This window comes from Hyperolius riggenbachi, chromosome 12 (assembly GCF_040937935.1).
Source record: "Hyperolius riggenbachi isolate aHypRig1 chromosome 12, aHypRig1.pri, whole genome shotgun sequence".
Classification (NCBI taxonomy): domain Eukaryota; kingdom Metazoa; phylum Chordata; class Amphibia; order Anura; family Hyperoliidae; genus Hyperolius; species Hyperolius riggenbachi.
This window is the reverse complement of record NC_090657.1, coordinates 239364585-239381843: the sequence shown is the minus strand read 5'-3', so window position 1 is coordinate 239381843 and position 17259 is coordinate 239364585. Positions and strand designations below refer to the sequence as shown.

The following is a 17259-nucleotide window of genomic DNA, read 5'->3' as shown; positions in this document are numbered from 1 at the left end:
TCCTAGTACAGTAAGAGTAAGTAGTAACAGTAAGTACAACTAACTAATTACAATAAGCAATCAGTTATCAGAAGGAAATAGAGTGTGTGTAGTGTGTGTACACAGACAGTGAGTGCACACACGCAGGAGCTAGTAGCCTATGAACAGTGACTGAGTGTCCTAGACTCCTAGTACAGTAAGAGTAAGTAGTAACAGTAAGTACAACTAACTAATTACAATAATCAATCAGTTATCAGAAGGAAATAGAGTGTGTGTAGTGTGTACACAGACAGTGAGTGCACACACGCAGGAGCTAGTAGCCTATGAACAGTGACTGAGTGTCCTAGACTCCTAGTACAGTAAGTAGTAACAGTAAGTACAACTAACTAATTACAATAATCAATTACAATAATCAATCAGTTATCAGAAGAAAATAGAGTGTGTGTAGTGTGTACACAGAAAGTGAGTGCACACACGCAGGAGCTAGTAGCCTATGAACAGTGACTGAGTGTCCTAGACTCCTAGTACAGTAAGAGTAAGTAGTAACAGTAAGTACAAACAACTAACTAATTACAATAATCAATCAGTTATCAGAAGGAAATAGAGTGTGTGTAGTGTGTGTACACAGACAGTGAGTGCACACACGCAGGAGCTAGTAGACTATGAACAGTGACTGAGTGTCCTAGACTCCTAGTACAGTAAGAGTAAGTAGTAACAGTAAGTACAACTAACTAATTACAATAAGCAATCAGTTATCAGAAGGAAATAGAGTGTGTGTAGTGTGTGTACACAGACAGTGAGTGCACACACGCAGGAGCTAGTAGCCTATGAACAGTGACTGAGTGTCCTAGACTCCTAGTACAGTAAGAGTAAGTAGTAACAGTAAGTACAAACAACTAACTAATTACAATAATCAATCAGTTATCAGAAGGAAATAGAGTGTGTGTAGTGTGTACACAGACAGTGAGTGCACACACGCAGGAGCTAGTAGTAGCCTATGAACAGTGACTGAGTGTCCTAGACTCCTAGTACAGTAAGTAGTAACAGTAAGTACAACTAACTAATTACAATAATCAATTACAATAATCAATCAGTTATCAGAAGGAGATAGAGTGTGTGTAGTGTGTACACAGAAAGTGAGTGCACACACGCAGGAGCAGCTAGTAGCCTATGAACAGTGACAGTGAGTGTCCTAGTACAGTTACAGTATATAACTACAATACTAATACAATCAGTAGTAAAGGACAGCAGAAATACTGGTATAGAATAGAGAGAAATAAACAGAGGACAGGAGGACAGCTGCCCACACAGGCAAGGCCCTGAGGCCTAAAGCTGTAAGCCTGCAGCAGCTGGCCTGTCTCTATGTAACACAAAAGCTACTAACTAAAATACAATGTCTAACTAACTAACAACAATATAGGTGTGTATAGGAGGTGTATGTGAGCAAAAACGCTAGGTAAATGACCACAATAGAGCTCTTGCTAAGCCAAAGCACAAAGGAGCAACTCTCTCTCTGTACAAGTCTCAGGCAAGCACGGAGAAACGGAACATGGCGGCCGCTATTTATAGGGTAGGGGCTGGCCAGGGTCCCCCTCTGTGATTGGCTGCCGTCAGAGGGCCTGGGAGCCCTCTGATTGGCTCTAAGGACATCAATCTGGGCTATGACGCTATTCGAGCTCGGCACCGAGCTCGAATAGCGCCGTTTGCTCGAATAGCTCGAATAGTGAATGGGCTATTCGAGTGTACTCGAATAGCCCATTCGAATAGCTACAGCTATTCGGAGCTCGAATACCGAGCTCGAATAGCTGGAAAAGAGCTTGAATATTCGAGCTACTCGAATATTCGAGCTCTGCTGAGCACTACTGGTAGGAACACACCATCCAATTTTCTGGCAGATTCATCTGCCAAATCGATTATTTCCAACAAGTCCGATCTGATCGAATTGTTCGATTATCCAAACGTCTTTAAATAGTTTTTTCTATCTTCTTTTGATTGATTTTGTGGACACACAGGCGCCCGAGATAGCCACTCTATTACCCGGAGGGTACATCACTCGACCTGAGGAAGCGGTTTTGCCGCGAAACGCGTTGTCAATTTTTAAAGTGCCCAATAAAGCTACTTAATCGTTAAACCAGTAAGTGGATGGACTGCTCTTATTAAGGTAGGACCATCCTTTATGTTTCACTACTACATTGGCTGACAAAGCTACAACTATCCACATAAAGCAACAACTATCCGCATAATATTACATCTGTCCGTCACGGGCGCCTCCTCCCCTACCCTACTTTTATCTAGTGAGTGTATATGAGGCCCTAGTCATACAGTCTTCCTGCCATTGGAAGGTAAAGGACCTCATCAGGTCTATTCAGCCCTCAGAGCATCTGACAGTGAAAGTAAACACAATCAATAAACAGCTGAACTATCAGCCAGAGAACAGTAACCTGAATCGACGTGTGTTGGTTTGATGTTGGCAGATAAAGACACTGAAGAGGGTGAGGAAAGGATTTAATGCATTTATACAGACGCAGCAGGACAGGGACAGGGTAATCAGGCTCTCAGCACACCAGGAGGAGGTGGGCAGCCAAGTTCCATGCACAGTAGGATAGGATTGCTAAATCCCCCTCTGACCTACTCACTGACTACCTCATGTAGGCAATGATAAGATGGGGGAGGCAGGGGTTTAACAGTGACCCCTGTGACCCCTACAGATTTCCTTCTTCTTGGGGGGTTAATAGCTTCTCCCTGTTGGTGGCAGTAGCCCCTCCCCTCCTCTGATGATGATGTCACTCCCTGCCTGGTCATGCAGCTTACATACTCTTGCCACTGGACGCAATTCGAAATGAGGTGGAAATCTTTCCTTTGGGGGGGCATTATGGACGGTCCTCCTCCCGGTGGTGGCCATGCTTGGGGCAAGGCTGTCTGCACCCTCCCCCCCTCCCCCCGGGTGCAGTTGCAGCACTTCTGGGTAATGAGTGTGCTTGGGGGCGCTGTTGCGTTGCTCCCCTTTCTTGTGGGAATAGAAGGCCCCTGATGAAATGCAATATATTTAACATGGGCTGGCTCAGCAGTATAGTTAGTTAGGCATAGTTAGTCTAGTCCCTGCATATTTTGCCAAGCAGATGCAATTTGCACATGCTGTGCCTTTACATTTGTTGAGAGACATCCCTGCAGCCATTATATAACAGGTGCTGCCTGGTTTGAGCACACAGCTCTTTTGTTTCTCCCATACTACAGTATGTATTCTGCTAGGGGGACAGGGTGGGCCCCTACTGTACATAATGCAGAGTCGCAACACAACAGTATACATAAACTGCTTTCAGCTGCAGGACAGGTCCTCTCCACTCCAGCTATGTGGAGCAGATCGGAGTCCCCTCTGACGTCACGACGTCGATGACGTCGGTGACGTCATCCCGCCCGTCGCCATGGCGACGGGGGAAGCCCTCCAGGAGATCCCGTTCTTTGAACGGGATCTCCGGATCTCCGATCGCCGGCGGCGATCGGAGGGGCTGGGGGGATGCCGCTGAGCAGCGGCTATCATGTAGCGAGACTTTGTCTCGCTACATGAAAAAAAAAAAAAAAAGAATTTAAAAAAAAAGATTTGCTGCCCCCTGGCGATTTTTTTGCAAACCGCCAGGAGGGTTAAGGCCCATACCCACAACTTAGTTTTTACATTGATTTTTTTTTTTTTGACGAGCTGCGGTTTTTGTTTTTTTTAGCTACAAGTGATTGCTCTTGTGATCTTGCAACATGGGTACATGCGCATGATTTCACGAACAACATTTTGCGACACACAGCAATAACAATCGCCATGACAGATCGGATCTGTAAGATCCCAGAAGATTCCCACGTAAAGTACTGCAATCATTTGACCTCCCGTTCATGCCCATCGTGTGATGTCACATGTTTCCATGGGTAGGAGCATGGATCGGGAAAGATCGTCAATCTTCAGGTGAGTATTCAGCTCGAATCTCATGGCTGCAGTCACCATCTGCAGAGGTCTTTCATCCCAGGAAGATGGAATCTGTTAAAACTTTTCTTCCACCTATTTGTAGATTGGTCAGTGGAGCAGATTACATGACTTTAGTTGTCTTGATGTCAAGCAGTAGACCAGCTTTGGCACTTTCTTGTTTGACATTCACGACTAGGCTCTTAGTTAGATGTTTCCTTAATTTCAGCCACCAGAGTGGAATCATCAGCATAACTCAAACTGTTAATGTTCCTGCCCACTAATTTAATACCAGCATGTGACTCATACAAACCAGTTTTCTGCATTTCATATTCCAAGTTAAAATGTTACTCTGCCTTCAATAATGTTATTTTCTTAGATGCAATGCTGAATCTCTGGCTTCATTATTTCTTGGGTTTAGTTCACAGTAGTTTGGCTTCCCAAAGTAGTCAGCAATGGACCAACAAATATGTAGAAAAGGGAAGCAGGAAATTTGGGAAGCCTGCAGCTAATGAACAATTTGGGCACCGCCCTAGGTGTTTTTGAATTTTAATGTTAGGTGCCAGGAGGGGGGTGGGGTTAGGGTTAGGCACCAGGAAGGGGGGTTTTAGGGTTAGGCATCAGGAAGGGGGGTTTTAGGTTTAGGAATCAGGAAGGGGGGTTTTAGTGTTAGGTGAAAAGAAGGAGGATTTTAGGGTTAGGCGTCAGGACAGGGTGTTTTTAGGGTTAGGCGCCAGGAAGGTGGTTTAAGGTTAGGTATCAGGAATAGTGTTGGGCGAACAGTGTTCGCCACTGTTCGGGTTCTGCAGAACATCACCCTGTTCGGGTGATGTTCGAGTTCGGCCGAACACCTGACGGTGCTCGGCCAAACCGTTCGGCCATATGGCCGAACTAAGAGCGCATGGCCGAACGTTCCCCGAACGTTCGGCTAGCGCTGTGATTGGCCGAACGGGTCACGTGGTTCGGACCCGAACGCGCTCTGATTGGCCGAACGGTCACGTGGTTCGGGTAAATAAATACCCGAACCACGTCATATCTCCGCCATTTGTCTATGGGTTTAGCTTTGGGTAGGCAGGCAGGGTAGTTCGCGCTCCAGCCACGCTAGCCAGGGTCCCCCCTGTCATTGTGTCACTGCTGGGAACAGTAGTACACCGCTTGCTCAGCCACACTATATAGCATTCTGTTTACTGCCACTCTGTGTACCTCGCTCAGCCACACTATATAGCATTCTGTTTACTGCCACTCTGTGTCTGCTGGGAATAGTAGTACACCGCTTGCTCAGCCACACTATATAGCATTCTGTTTACTGCCACTCTGTGTACCTCGCTCAGCCACACTATATAGCATTCTGTTTACTGCCACTCTGTGTCTGCTGGGAATAGTGGTACACCGCTCGCTCAGCCACACTATATAGCATTCTGTTCACTGTTCTGTGTCTGCTTGGAATAGTGGTACACCGCTCGCTCAGCCACACTATATAGCATTCTGTTTACTGTTCTGTGTCTGCTGGGAATAGTGGTACACCGCTCGCTCAGCCACACTATATAGCATTCTGTTTACTGTTCTGTGTCTGCTGGGAATAGTGGTACACCGCTCGCTCAGCCACACTATATAGCATTCTGTGCACTGTTCTGTGTCTGCTGGGAATAGTGGTACACCGCTCGCTCAGCCACACTATATAGCATTCTGTTCACTGTTCTGTGTCTGCTGGGAATAGTGGTACACCGCTCGCTCAGCCACACTATATAGCATTCTGTTTACTGTTCTGTGTCTGCTGGGAATAGTGGTACACCGCTCGCTCATCCACACTATATAGCATTCTGTTCACTGTTCTGTGTCTGCTGGGAATAGTGGTACACCGCCCGCTCAGCCACACTATATAGCATTCTGTTCACTGTTCTGTGTCTGCTGGGAATAGTGGTACACCGCTCGCTCAGCCACACTATATAGCATTCTGTTCACTGTTCTGTGTCTGCTGGGAACAGTAGTACACCGCTCGCTCAGCCAGAGTATATAGCATTGTGTTTACTGCCACTCTGTGTACACCGCTCAGCCAGACTATATACCATTGTTTACTGACACTCTGTGTACACCGCTCAGCCAGACTATATACCATTGTTTACTGACACTCTGTGTACACCGCTCAGCCAGACTATATACCATTGTTTACTGCCACTCTGATTCTGCTGGGAACAGTAGTACACCGCTCGCTCAGCCAGACTATATAGCATTGTGTTTACTGCCACTCTGTGTACACCGCTCAGCCAGACTATATACCATTGTTTACTGACACTCTGTGTACACCGCTCAGCCAGACTATATACCATTGTTTACTGAAACTCTGTGTACACCGCTCAGCCAGACTATATACCATTGTTTACTGCCACTCTGATTCTGCTGGGAACAGTAGTACACCGCTCGCTCAGCCAGACTATATACCATTGTTTACTGACACTATATAGCAGACTATATAGCATTGTGTGTACACCGCTCAGCCAGACTATATACCATTGTTTACTGACACTCTGTGTACACCGCTCAGCCAGACTATATACCATTGTTTACTGCCACTCTGATTCTGCTGGGAACAGTAGTACACCGCTCGCTCAGCCAGACTATATACCATTGTTTACTGACACTCTGTGTACACCGCTCAGCCAGACTATATACCATTGTTTACTGCCACTCTGATTCTGCTGGGAACAGTAGTACACCGCTCGCTCAGCCAGACTATATACCATTGTTTACTGACACTATATAGCAGACTATATAGCATTGTGTGTACACCGCTCAGCCAGACTATATACCATTGTTTACTGACACTCTGTGTACACCGCTCAGCCAGACTATATACCATTGTTTACTGCCACTCTGATTCTGCTGGGAACAGTAGTACACCGCTCGCTCAGCCAGACTATATACCATTGTTTACTGACAATCTGTGTACACCGCTCAGCCAGACTATATACCATTGTTTACTGCCACTCTGATTCTGCTGGGAACAGTAGTACACCGCTCGCTCAGCCAGACTATATAGCATTGTGTTTACTGCCACTCTGTGTACACCGCTCAGCCACACTATATAGCATTGCGTACTCTGCCAGTCAGTGTGTATATTGCTGGGATCAGTAATACTCCACTCACCGTCAACCACTATATGAGCTCAACATGAGTTCCCCAGAGACCTCCGCTGTGAGCAGCACTCCCAACAACAGCAACAGCCAACGCCCCACGCAAGCTATAACATCCACCCCAGCAGCCAGTGGTCAGCAGCAGCCCTCCCCGGAGGAGAACGTTGTGTCCATCAGTCCGTCGCCAGAGTGATTAATGAGGGCTGCCATTGAGGAGATGATGGGGCCTGATGTGGAGGAGGAGGTCTGGCTCAGGCCAGCATCCCAAGTTAATGTTGAGGACGATGAGGGGTCTGTGTCTGGGGATGTTGGGGTGGCAGAGGTGGTGGGTGGGTCAGACTCAGGAGAAGAGTTGTATGATGAGGATGATGATCGGGACCATCTGTATGTGCCTCAGAGTCCGACCCCGGAAAACATGTTGTATCGTGTGTTTAGGTACTAAAATCTGCGTTCCCTCCCAGTAGTGTTGGGCGAACAGTGTTTGCCACTGTTCGGGTTCTGCAGAACATCACCCTGTTCGGGGTGACTATATAGCAGACTATATAGCATTGTGTTTAATGCCACTCTGTGTACACGGCTCAGCCACACTATATAGCATTGTGTTTACTTCCACTCTGTGTCTGCTGGGAACAGTAGTACACCGCTCACCCGCCACTGTATAGCATTGTGCTCTGTGTCACTGCTGACAATAGTGGTACACCGCTCACCCACCACTGTATAGCATTTCTGTACTGCCACTGTACTGCTGCCAGTCAGCGTGTACTTTAAGGATAAGTGAAATGAGGAAGAAATCCGTTGAAAGAGGGAGGGGCAAGGGAAGAGGTGTTTCCCCTGACGGTTCACGTACAGGCCACAGGGGAGCACCCAAGAAAACCCACTCAATACTGCCCATGTTGTCCAGGACAACAACCCTCACAGATCCAAAAGAACAGGACCAGATAATTACTTGGATGACCTCTCAAGCGTCCAGCAGTGGGTTAAGCAGCACCAGCACATCACGCACGAGGTCCGAGTCCTCAGCCAGTTAAAGTCTGGGCTTTCTTTGAAGACTGCACTGAGGATGTTACCATGGCGATTTGCAAGGTGTGCAAGACCCGCCTGAGCAGGGGGAAAAGTATTAACAACCTCTCCACCACCAGCATGAGCCGCCACATTCTATCCAAACATCCCACTCTGTGGGCAAACGCGGCAGGACAGGGTACCACCAGCAACACTGCCTCCCTTGGGTTCACCAGACTCACCACCAGACCCGCCTCAGCAGCAGCAGTAGCCCAGCCATTGCGTGGTTCACAACATTCACAAACATCAGACGATGCTGACACTGTCACTTTCCGGACTAGTGCTCTTGAGGTCTCCCAGTGTTCATCAAACACAACAACCAACAGCCCTTCGGTGTGCAGCGCTACGGTTGAGTTGTCTGTCTCTGAGATGTTTGAGCACAAGAGGAAATTGCCAGCAAATGACCCCCGGGCCGTGGCAGTAACAGCCAGCCAGCATAGCCAAGCTTCTGGCCTGCGAAATGCTGCCATATCGAGTGGTGGAGACAAACAGCTTCAAGGGCATGATGTCAGTGGCCATCCCACGTTACGTTGTTCCCAGCCGCTACCACTTTGCGCGCTCTGCAGTGCCTGAGTTGCATGAGCACGTGGTCAGCTAAATAACCCGAAGCTTGAAGAATGCCGTTGCCTGCAAGGTTCACCTCACCACTGACACCTGGACGAGTTCGTTCGGCCAGGGTCGATACATCTCCCTTACCGCGCACTGGGTGAACCTTGTGGAGCCTGGCAGCGATTCCTCACCTGCTACGGCGCGGGTGTTGCCCACGCCGCAAACAGCTGGATAACAACAGCAGCACCTACCTCTCTGACTCCTTCTCCTCCAACGCATCTCAAAGCTGTACCTCATCCGGAAATGCTAACCCAGCACCAGCAGCAGTAGGATCGTGGAAGCAGTGCAGCACAGCTGTTGGCATGCGTCAGCAAGCGTTGCTGAAGCTGATCTGCCTTGGGGATAAGCAGCACACAGGGGAGGAAATTTGGAGGGGAATAAAGGAACAGACGGATTTGTGGCTGGCACCGCTGGACCTGAAACCGGGCATGAAGCTAGACACCTGGCACGAACTGGCAATGTACGCAATAGAGGTGCTGGCTTGCCCGGCAGCCAGCGTTATGTCGGAACGCTGTTTCAGTGCTGCCGGAGGCATCATCACAGATCGGCGTATCCGCCTCTCCACAGAAAATGCAGACCGTCTGACTCAAATTAAAATGAATCAATCCTGGATTGGAAACGACTACGCAACACTCCTGGACCCCAACCAAGTAACCTGACCGATGAACATCTGGGATGGTTTAGCGTTTCCGGTCCCTGTTTATTGAACCTCTCATCTGTATTACATTTATGACTGCATGGCGGCAAAAAGCATTGCTGCTATATCCGCACGCTTTTTGTCCTCATGCAAGGCCTGGGTTGTTGTGTCTCACAAAGCGTGGCCTTCTCCTCCTGCGCCTCCTCCTGTTCCATCACGTGTGCTGCTGCTGCTGCTGCTGCTGCTGGGTTACCGTTGCCGGTCCCTGTTTATGGAACCTCTTATCTTTATTACATTTATGACTACATGGCGGTACAAAGCATGCTATCCGCACGCTTTTTGTCCTCATGCAAGGCCTGGGTTGTTGTGTCTCACAAAGCGTGGCCTTCTCCTCCTGCGCCTCCTCCTGTTCCATCACGTGTGCTGCTGCTGCTGCTGCTGCTGCTGGGTTACCGTTGCCGCGTGGTCCCTGTTTATTGAACCTCTTATCTTTATTACATTTATGACTACATGGCGGTACAAAGCATGCTATCCGCACGCTTTTTGTCCTCATGCAAGGCCTGGGTTGTTGTGTCTCACAAAGCGTGGCCTTCTCCTCCTGCGCCTCCTCCTGTTCCATCACGTGTGCTGCTGCTGCTGCTGCTGCTGGGTTAGCGTTGCCGCGTGGTCCCTGTTTATTGAACCTCTTATCTTTATTACATTTATGACTACATGGCGGTACAAAGCATGCTATCCGCACGCTTTTTGTCCTCATGCAAGGCCTGGGTTGTTGTGTCTCACAAAGCGTGGCCTTCTCCTCCTGCGCCTCCTCCTGTTCCATCACGTGTGCTGCTGCTGGGTTAGCGTTGCCGCGTGGTCCCTGTTTATTGAACCACTTATCTTTATTACATTTATGACTGCATGGTGGTACAAAGCATGCTATCCGCACGCTTCTTGTCCTCATGCAAGGCCTGGGTTGTTGTGTCTCAAAGCGTGGCCTTCTCCTCCTGCGCCACCCTCCTCCTGTTCCATCACGTGTGCTGCTGCTGGATTAGCATTACCGGTCCCTTTTCCTGGAACCTCTTATATGTATTACATTTATGACTGCATGCCGACAAAAAGCATGTTACCTGTGCAAAGAAAACAGACATTTCCCGCATTTAAAAGACAGTTTTCCCTTTGAAACTTTAAAATCGATTTTCTCAAAAACTATAAGCTCTTTTTGCTAAATTTTTTTTTCCTCTTGTACCCACTCCCAAGGTGCACATACCCTGTAAATTTGGGGTATGTAGCATGTAAGGAGGCTTTACAAACCACAAAAGTTCGGGTCCCCATTGACTTCCATTATGTTCGGAGTTCGGGTCGAACACCCGAACATCGCGGCCATGTTCGGCCTGTTCGGCCCGAACCCGAACATCTAGATGTTCGCCCAACACTAATCAGGAATGAGGGGTTTAGGGTTAGGCGTCAGGAAGGGGAATTTTAGGGTTAGGCATCAGGAAGGGAGGTTTAGGGTTAGGCATCAGGAAGGGGGATTTTAGGGTTAGGCATCAGGAAGGGGGATTTTAGGGTTAGGCATCAGGAAGGGAGGTTTAGGGTTAGGCATCAGGAAGGGGATTTTAGGGTTAGGCGTCAGAAGGGAGGTTTAGGGTTAGGCGTCAGAAGGGAGGTTTAGGGTTAGGCGTCAGGAAGGGAGGTTTAGGGTTAGGCATCAGGAAGGGGATTTTAGGGTTAGGCATCAGGAAGGGGATTTTAGGGTTAGGCGTCAGGAAGGGAGGTTTAGGGTTAGGCGTCAGGAAGGAAGGTTTAGGGTTAGGCGTCAGAAGGGAGGTTTAGGGTTAGGCGTCAGGAGGGAGGGTTTAGGGTTAGGCGTCAGGAAGGGGGGTTTTAGGATTAGGCTTCAGAAAGGGGGTTTTAGAGTTAGGTGTTAGGAAGGGAGTTTTAAGGTTAGGGGTCAGGAAGGGGGGTTTTAGGGTTAGGCATCAGTAAGGGGGGGATTTAGGGTAAGGCGTCAGGAAGGGGCTTTGAGGTTAGGTATCAGGAAGGGGAGCTTAAGGGTTTGGCTTCAGGAAGAGGGTTTTAGTGTTAGGGGTCAGAAAGGGGTTTTAAGGTTTGGCGTCAGGAATGGGGGGTTTAGGATTAGGTGTCAGGAATGGGGTTTTAGAGTTAGGTGTCAGGAAGGGGGGTTTAGTGTTAGGTGTCAGAAAGGGAGTTTTAGTGTTAGGTGTCAGGAAGGGGGTTTTAGGGCCCTTTTCCACTAGCGCGTTTGCGCTGGCTGAATCGGAAAGTCGCTACGGTTTGCTTTTTAACATAGGAATTGCGGTAGGTCATTTCCACTACCGCGATTCATTTTTTACAGGAACGCGAACGCGCGGCGGAACGATTACTGCTGCGATTTTGCTATGCAGTGCATAGCATAGCAAAATCGCGACCGTAAACGTCGGGAAATCACCGCAAATTTTTGCACTTTTGCAATTCAGCAATCGCTAGCGTTCAGCGTGAACGCTAGCGACTGCTAGTGGAAAAGGGCCCTATGTGTTAGGTGTCAGAAAGGGGGTTTTAAGGTTGGGTGTTAGGAAGGAAGGGGGGGGGGGGTTAGGGTAAGGTATCAGTAAGGGAGGATTTAGGGTTAGGCGTCAGTAAGGGGGGTTTTAGGGTTAGGCGTCAGGAAGGGGGGTCTTAGGGTTAGGCAGTGGAGGGGGGGGGGGTTCTGTGTGAGAGGAGGGCTGGGTTTATCTGTAGTAAAATATCGGTAATATTTACTAATATTTTAATATCCTCATTAATACTGTAAATGTTTGATTTTATTTGGCACCCAATTCACGTTGGTATTTATCCTTTAGAATATGCAGAATGGCACAAATCCCCTCCCAAACAGAAACAGCATGGTACAGTGTATCCATACTACTTATACCACTCCGACTGGGCTCGGCATAGGGTGAAGGTGGCCATAGTCACTTCTTTGAAATGGGCAGACAGTTCAGGAGAGCCAGAAGACCTGAACTGTGTGCTTTAGGAGTGTGATCGGGAAAATATTATAGCTAGGGGATCAGTTTTGCAGGCAAGAAATAAGCAGGCACTAAAGGCAGCGACTTTGCTATGGAGAAGGGACAACAGGGTGGCACATGACCATGATGCGTCCAGGGGGGCAAAAAAGTATGATCACCAAGTGTGAAAGTTTGTCGTTCGGGGTTTAGCAGTCTGCGTCACCGGCGACATCTGGGGGGACGAAACAATGGATGTCATCAGAACTCTTTCTGTTGGGGGCGGGGACAGACACTTCTTGTCCAGGGGGGCAGAGGCACTTAGGCTTTGCATCAGGCAGCAAAAACATTAGGACAGGCCCTGGGCCCTTTTCCACCGGCTGAATTTTAATCTTATTTTTGGATCGCACGTCATTTGCGTCAATCACGTAACCCTTTTCTTCCTCACAGCTGCGATTCTCTTTGATCTTTGTTCAAATGCATTGCATGCAGAATTATTCCTGCATTTGCAATTAGTCAAAATTTATTTTTTTTCCCGTCAGAAATCATGAACACAATAGTTCAGTGCGAACGTTGTGATAATTGCATTGAAACACACATTGTATAAAAAGCGGGGCTGAATTTAGGCCAAGGCCACATAAGCCATGGCCTAGGGCACCACAGGAGCAAGGGCATCAAAGCAGCAGGCTAAACCGGTGCAGCATTTGTAAGCTGCAATGCAGGGGGATCAGGCGAGCGCCTGGCTGCGGTACTCTGCTGCTAGCCGCCTGTGCAGCAGCCACCTTGCTCTCTGTGCACGTTTGCATTGTGGCCGGCGGCTATGGACTTGGGCAGCATTGGAGACAGAGGGGGAGAGGAAGCTTCTGTACTGGAGATGAGTGGATAAATGAGTGACACTGATGGCTGCTGCAGTGTGAAGGTGAGCTGGCTATCTATACTGAAGGGAGGTGGGAGAAGGAGGGATTAAGGGAAGGGAGTCATCAGGCTACCTATACTACAGGGAAAGGGGGTGGGGTCATCAGGCTACCTATACTGGAGGGGGAGGGGAGGGGTCATCAGGCTACCTATACTAGAGGGAAAGGGGGTGGGGTCATCAGGCTACCTATACTAGAGGGAAAGGGGGTGGGGTCATCAGGCTACCTATACTGGAGGGGGAGGGGTCATCAGGCTACCTATACTGGAGGGAAGGGAGGAGGGGTCATTTTGCTACCTATACTGAAGGGGGGCGGCTGGTGACAGTGGCCTAGGGCGGTAAAGAGTACAAATTTCCTGATTCATGGAAGCAGACATATTGCTAACCTCCTGTGCTTTCAAATGGGCTTATCTGCCTAATCTGCCACGGCAGTCATGTGACACAAGGGAGTAATCAAATAACAACTAGTGATTAGTCACAGTCACAGATGAGGGGGGATTAGACAGGCTAAACTCTCTAAATACATACAGGGTGCATTTCTCTGTGTTTGCCTTCTGTCCTGTGCAAGAGTTCAGCTCCACTTTAAGGCAATCAAGACCATCCATTCCCATTTCATCTTCCTTGTCTGATTATCTGATAACAACAAAGAGAAAATGTGATTTCTTTTCCCCCTCTCTGCTAAATGAGCTCCTGTGTGTAATTATTTTTCTGCGTATGACATTCGCGTTCTGTTTTACGCTGCCATACAGACAGACTACTTAAATAAATATTTTGTTATTATGCAAACTAGAGCAGAAATGTAGTTAAAAGATAAAGATATATTCCATCTGCGGGCTCTTAGTAGTTCCCATTTTCTGTGAAACGCGTAGTCAACATATGGCGCATTTCACGCTACGCATCAAGATCACACTCTTCTCGTTTACACATATCCCTTTATTCTTTATTTTTCTGGGGAATGTCTCACTAAGATTACATTAAGCTTGGTGGCTTCAAATCAACAAAGAGAATTTACTGATTCTGGTGTTTTACATTAAACGCCAAAATGACATCATAGCGCTCATTCTGTGTGACTCCAGCAGAGCCGCCGACAGTACAGTACTACCAATGGTCCTGTATGGGTTCCGAGCAGTGACTGGGGCCTGGCCCCCTCTCTGTTGAACAACATACATTTCCAGGCTCCAGCAGTGTGCACTGAACAGGAAAAGCAGCTATAGAGTTAAGGAAACAAACAGTGTGCATTTTTTTCTGTCGCAGAGCTGAATTCCTCTGTTATTAGCTAATGAATCCAATGGCCATCCAGACCAGGACATAGCATAGGTAAACCGAAGGAAGATTCACTCCTTGAAGCTGGGTGGTTTGTATTGGTTATAGGCTAAATGTTTTTCTAATAGTTGAGCAACAGGTCAGATTACAGAGCAGTACTGGTACAGAGCTTCTGCACATGTGTTCCAGGGTGGGAGAGACCGGCAATAACTGCAGCCTTATCACTAAGATAACAGAGTAAACCGTCAGCAGTGATGCTCATCCGAGCTAGGATATCCGAGATACTCGGATATCCTAGCTCTTTTTTCACTATTCGACCTCGAATACCGAGCTCGAATAGTATTAGCTATCTGGGCTGTGCTATCCGAGCGCACTCGGATAGCAAGCAGCTATCCGGAGATATCCTAGTTATCCGAGCTCGGATAGCGTCACGAGCTCGGATAGCGTCAGGTTAGACGTCACCTCAAGTCCTCACAAGCGAATCAGAGGGCTCCCAGCCCTCTAAATGCAGCCAATCACAGAGGGGGAGCCTGGCCAAGCCCCCCTCTATAAATAGCGGGCGCCATGTTGCCTCACTCGTCCTGCTTGTGACTTACTGACTGATTGTACTGAGAGAACTGCTCCAGTGCTTTTTGTCTGTGTGCAAGTGCATTTCCATTGCTCAATACACCAAGCGTTTTTACACTCCAACACTTGATATTCACCTGTATTGCTTTGTATTGTAGATAGATTGTATTTTAGGCAGTTTAGTTTGTGTGATTAGGGACTAGGGAGGGAGACTGTCACTGGTGCAGCTGCAGGCCTGCAGCCAGCAGCCAGGCCCTGTGCCTAGGCAAGGCAGCCTTGTCCTGCTCTGTGCTCTAGTCTCTAGTTACCCGTGCTCTCACCAGTCCTACTCTATGGTACTACTTCTGTGTTAGATAGATTATTGTACTATTTTGTAGTTAGCAAGGCCCAGCTTTACTGCTATACCTGTCCTGCTGTATCTGCTCTCTGTAATCTAGTCACACCTGTTCTATTGTTTAGCTAGATTCTTCTGTTGTTTAGTTAGTACTGTAGTGTACTCTAGTCTGTGTATAGGGACCGTCCGTCACCGCGTTACCTAGGGTCTTTGTGTGCGCAGTGCACGTCTGCGCTGTGCACCCTCTCGTTAGTGCTATACCCGTCCTATTGTTTATATTACTTGTATTGTGTATTCGCTGAATTGTACTGTAGTCTGTGTATAGGGACACCGTCAGTCAGCGTCAGCTAGGGTCTTTGTGTGCGCACTGCGCACTCTCTCATTAGCGCTACACCGGTCTCTGCTGTAGAGTACACCTGTCCGTCACCTCACACACCCACCACCACCAGTCCCACCCCATTAAAGTACCCCACTTGTCCCTCCCGCCTTTACATACATAACTTTTTTTTTTCATTTGTATAATATTAAAAATATACGATGTCTGGCACTGGCAGCCGCGGTTTGGGCAGGGGCAGCAAGGGCAGCAAGGGCATCGGCAAGAGAGGAGGTCGTGGCAGCCGCGCCACCACCACCACCATGCGCAGTTCTGTGTCTGCACCAGTGGCTATTCCGCCATTAGCCACTGGCCGTAGACGCCTTGGCTGCCCAACAGCTGGGAGTCACACTGCAGAGACGCAGCAGCGTGTGGCGCAGATATTCCTCCCACCGCCAGGTCGTAGCCGTCCTATTGAGGAGAAGGACGCAGACTCTGTGGTGGAACTGATGGTGGATGAGCAGGCCACCATTAGCTCTGGAACTGAGTCCTCCACCCCCGCCACCACTCCTGTTCGCAAGAGCAGCAGCAGCCGCCCAGCACTGCCTGGGGAGGAGGAGGAGGAGTGCAGTTCCCCAGCCCCAGCGGGCAACACCAGCACCCTGTCACTCAGCACCTTCTTATCCTCAAGCACAGCGGGGCTATGGAGTGCTGTTGCGGCAGAATTGGAGGAGGAAGAAATGCTGATGGGCACTTTGGGGGATGATGCTTTGGACAGTCAGACAGTGGTGAGTGTCCATCAGCCCATGCATGCAGAAGGGGAGTTTGTGGGGTCATCCCAGCAGGGCATGTTTGCTGAGGGGTAGGATGATGATGACAGGGTGAAGGACAGAGACTGGGTGGCAGATCCTGGGGATGTCATCAGCTATGAGGAGGAGGATGTGTCTGTGGGCCTTGCTAGAAGGATCAGCATCGCAGACATATTAGGCAGGAAAATAAGTGGGCGTGGTATGCAGGCCACACAGCGTGCTGATCGGGAGAGTTCTGCCAGTGCCTGATCGGGAGAGTTCTACCAGCCGCACCAAGAACCCCCCCCCCCCCCCTTACCCCCTTAACCACCACAGGGAGACCAGCGGCAGCAGCAGCACCTTCAAGCCGAAGGGGCAACTTCACCTCCCCAATTTGGAATTTTTTCACCCTGCCATATGAAGTATGCCACCTGCAACTAGTGCCGCCAGCAGCTCAGCAGAGGGAAGGAGCCCTCTGCGTACGGCACCACCTCTCTGGTGAACCATCTGGCAGGGAAACACTTTCATGAGCATGAGGAGTTCATGAAGTTGAAGGAAGCTGGCAGTGGCAGACCCGCCACCACCGCGAAGCAGTCAGCAGCAGCCACCCGCCCTCCTCCACCTCCTCCAGCAGCACCAGCAGGAGTGCGTCAGAAACGCACTGCTCCTCCTCCCTCTGCAACTCCTGCCGCTGACACTGAGGCCTGTTCTGGCAGCCAGTCCTCAGTGGCCTCCTCTGCTCCCTCCAGTGATTCCC

At 49.0% G+C, this 17259-nt stretch overlaps 1 protein-coding gene across 12 annotated transcripts in view; it reads right to left on the bottom strand.

Moving 5' to 3' along the window:
- Positions 1 to 17259, bottom strand: part of SDK2 (sidekick cell adhesion molecule 2) — a 1552195-nt gene that overhangs the window by 1136631 nt on the left and 398305 nt on the right. For 3 of the 12 annotated variants that reach the window (XM_068263125.1, XM_068263124.1, XM_068263133.1), the window contains one exon: positions 13766 to 13870. The exons of the other annotated variants lie outside the window; for them this stretch is intronic. The gene's annotated coding sequence lies outside the window, so the exon portion shown is untranslated. The remainder of the gene's footprint in view (positions 1 to 13765; positions 13871 to 17259) is intronic. 12 annotated transcript variants of the gene reach the window in all.